The sequence below is a fragment of the Thermobia domestica genome, unplaced genomic scaffold (genome assembly GCF_964235325.1).
Source record: "Thermobia domestica unplaced genomic scaffold, izTheDome1.hap1.1 HAP1_SCAFFOLD_1986, whole genome shotgun sequence".
Taxonomy (NCBI): domain Eukaryota; kingdom Metazoa; phylum Arthropoda; class Insecta; order Zygentoma; family Lepismatidae; genus Thermobia; species Thermobia domestica.
Window position 1 is genome coordinate 4,967 of NW_027657693.1, and position 3,838 is coordinate 8,804.

General features: G+C 35.9%; 1 non-coding gene across 1 annotated transcript; it reads left to right on the forward strand.

The window, feature by feature from the left end:
- Nucleotides 1-3,320: 3,320 nt before the first annotated feature.
- LOC145678178 (5S ribosomal RNA) lies at nucleotides 3,321-3,439 on the forward strand. Its single transcript, XR_014130284.1, has one exon. It is a non-coding gene; the product is annotated as a 5S ribosomal RNA (ribosomal RNA).
- The last annotated feature ends 399 nt before the right edge of the window (nucleotides 3,440-3,838 follow it).

Consider the following 3,838-nt stretch of genomic DNA (forward strand, 5'->3'; position numbering starts at 1 on the left):
TGTTGGCGACCTATGAAATCAATATTTTTTCTTAAAGAAAAAAAAAAGAATTAAAAAGAGAAAAAAAGGTCAAAATTTCGCGCTCGCTTCGCTCGCGATCAGCAGAGAAAAGAGGACGTGACGCACCCCTAAAAGTGTTGGCGACCGATTGAATAAATATTGTGGGTAAAAAAAAAAAAAAAAAAGTCAAAAATTTCGCGCTCGCTTCGCTCGCGATCAGCACAGAAAGAAGGACGTGACGCGCCCCTAAAGGTGTTGGCAACCGATTCAATACATATTGTCGGTAAAAAAAAAAAAAAAAAAAAACGCTCGCTTCGCTCGCGATCGACATGAAAAAGGCAACGACGTGACGCCCCGTAAAATTGTCGGCGACCTATTCAATCAATATATTCGGTTGAAAAACAAAGTCAAAAGTTTCCCAATCGCTTCCCTGCCGATCGACATAAAAAAAAAGGCAACCCCTTCACCTCTCCTTATGCATTCATCAGTAAACATACAACCATAGATCACAATACCACTCACATCACCTATCAGTTCTCCACGTCCATCAAGATCCAATCATCGCCCTGGCCCTTTATGATGATACACAACATTACATGTTATTGTGTGCATTGCCCCGCGTTACAATACATGACCAAAAAAAAAAGAGAAAAAGAGCTGCACTGCCTTCAGTGTAGACATGTTCGTATTCGTAGAAAATGATTTTAGGTACACGATAGTACAGTAATCTATCTTCACATGCTTCAGATGTGAACGATACCTACACATGAAGAGGGCTCCCGAGGTTTCCTTTTCCAATAGGATGGAGCTCCACCACACTTGCAGAATGACGAGAAGTTATGTTAATAAATATATCCCAGAGTGTTTCGTAACTCGCCCTTGGTCCTAATGATGAAGCGTTCTTCAGATGGCCCCGATGTCTCCACACATGATACTATGCGACTTCTTTTCACGAGGCTCTCAAAGATCACGTTTGTGTCCTAACATTCTCTGCAGATATGACACAGCTGCGATAGCGGATCACAGAAGCCTTTCCTCTCCTTACAAGAGACGTGTTCATTCGAGCATGGGAGTAATTCGACTATCGATCAAATATCTCCCGTGTCACGATAGTAGTCACTTTCAATTCTTCTAACGAAGGTAAGAAAAAATGCTATACAAACTTCCTTTCGGTATATAAAGGATTAGGGGCCCAGAGAATATTTTCTTTCAAGAGGATACATTCTTTTTCGAACACCCTGTATATAGATCCTCTAATTATAACTGCAAACAAAATGTTGATTTTGCAATTGCTTCCATGAGAGAAAATTCTGTGCACTTTCTTTCTGAAGGGCCGGGCCTAAACGTTTTCCTTAATCATTAAATTTAGTAGTTATCTACAATTACATAGTTTTCCATTGTTCTCAAAATAAAGATTTTTCTCTATGAATTGTTGAATGTTGCTAGGGATATTGAAGTAATTCTTTTTAGTGTTTTTTTCTTTACAATAATGTACTGAACGCCTGCATTAAGGAAGTTCGTGTGTCCATCTTGCAAAATGTTTCGTCTTTTTTCATGCCCACTAAGATAAATATTCATTTTGCTCTTTTCTCCGTATGCAAACCACATTTCTTAAAGGCAACATTTTCATACAAATGTAGTACTAAAAACTTCTAATTGGCAACATCTGGGCTGCGAAGAGGAAAAAGAAAGAAATCTCGTACGTATTCGCGCGCAATTCGGAATTAGCCAATGAAAAGCACAAAAGCGGCCACCATCTCTCTCTCTTTCTTATTAACGGTTTTGTACTTTCTGCAGTTCTATCAGTGCTGCTAACCTCTTACTATATCATTGAATATGTATGTTATATATATATATATATATATATATATATATATATATATATATATATATATATATATATATATATATATATATTTACAAAAAATCATACTACTACGGAATAATATTAAATGCCTGTAAACCCTCATTTCTGTTTGCACTTTCTGTTACACTACCTTCCCCGAACTTCTTTCAAGTTATTAAGTGCAGAACGGGGAGTTATACATATTTACTTGCGCTTTCACAATATCTGCACATTGTGTAATAATAGGAGACGTATAAAATAAAACTATATACTAATACGTATATATATATATATATATATATATATATATATATATATATATATATATATATATATATATATATATACAGTACACATTCCACTATCCGAGGCTTTCCTTTTCTTTTCTTGCTGACGATAAATTACGCTCTTAGAAATGTTGTCTGAAAACAATAAGAATATGTGCAAAAAATACAATCAGAGGTAGAGGTCTTTAACAGGAACTAAGCAAGGGAGTTGAAAAATTTTTTATGCATGTAAAAAATATAGACATGAACCAACTTGTGAAATAAAAAGACCAGAAAACTACTCTTTCTAAATTATGTGTAAACTTTTTACCGAAAACGAAAGTTGCACGAAAGACTTTTTGTCCCTTTTTTGGCCTCCGGTGCTTGGGGTCCCTGGTTCAATCCCAGCTCGTGCCGTGTGAACTTTGTCGTGCATAAAGACCGTGCTCATGGGTTTTCTCGGGTTTCTCCCGTTTCCTCCCACTTTCTTCATTCAGTACTCATCATCACCGTCTCCTTTAGCGTAACCGGTATAAGTATGCGACGTAAATCTAAAGATTTCATTTCATTTCCCTTTTCTGCTCATACTGCTGATTATGCGCGATTATGCCAACATCCAACTCCGCGGATAATCGTGCGATTACTGTATATACAACTAATACAGATACGTAATTACATTATCAGTTACAGTATCGGTTTTTATTTACTAATTTGCCTCACTTTATTTGCATCCCTGCAGTAAATAATTCTTATCGATAATAGTTAAAATGTATATTACATTTTAGTGCTTCACGACTGAATGATCATCTGCCTTACGTTATCTCGCAGCTGAAGAGGATGCTACACTGAAAACTACCTTGCGTTATAAAGGGTAAGTGAAACATATCTTAAAAATATCTTTCATACATTTCATTGTGTACATTAAAGAATGTAAGTTTGCCTTTTTCCTGTAATCAATACTTAATAAAGGATTTATTTTTATTTATTTATATACAATTTCATACGTGGTTCGTGATAGTAAACTCGATAGGACATAGTGGCACTATGAACATCCGAATCACTCATCATTCGAACATTCAAATATTTATTCGAATATTAGTATATTCCAAGTAATGTTAACGACGTTAATATGCTTGCCTTTATAGTTAATAATGTCAATTCTTACTTAAAACATACTTCCTTAACAGGACATTGAAGAAAAGGTAGTTGCCAACGGCCATACCATGCTGAATATACCGGTTCTCGTCCGATCACCGAAGTCAAGCAGCATCGGGCCTGGTCAGTACTTGGATGGGTGACCGCCTGGGAACACCAGGTGCTGTTGGCATCTCTTTTTCAAATTTCATTATCCTTCAAGTACGAAAATACTAGAAACATTAATTTTATAGTACTTTCAAGAGATAATTTATCAACATTATTTCATAGCGATTAATCGATATTCTAAGCGTTATACCCACTATTTCTTACACTAACAGCCTGTTTATTTGCACGGCACATTAAAATAACCTGATTTCCGATCCGTGTGCACCTACTACTATACTTAACACGGAATGTATTACCACTTTTTAAAAGTAAATTATTATGACTAAGTGTAGATCTCCGGCGAGTAAATGCCTTTCGTATACAAGCACGACACATCTCCGCTATGTGCTTTACTTTTTTACTAACAGCATATAGAAATTGGATTTCAAGGTGTTTCTACATAACAGAATGAAGCAAATTTCGT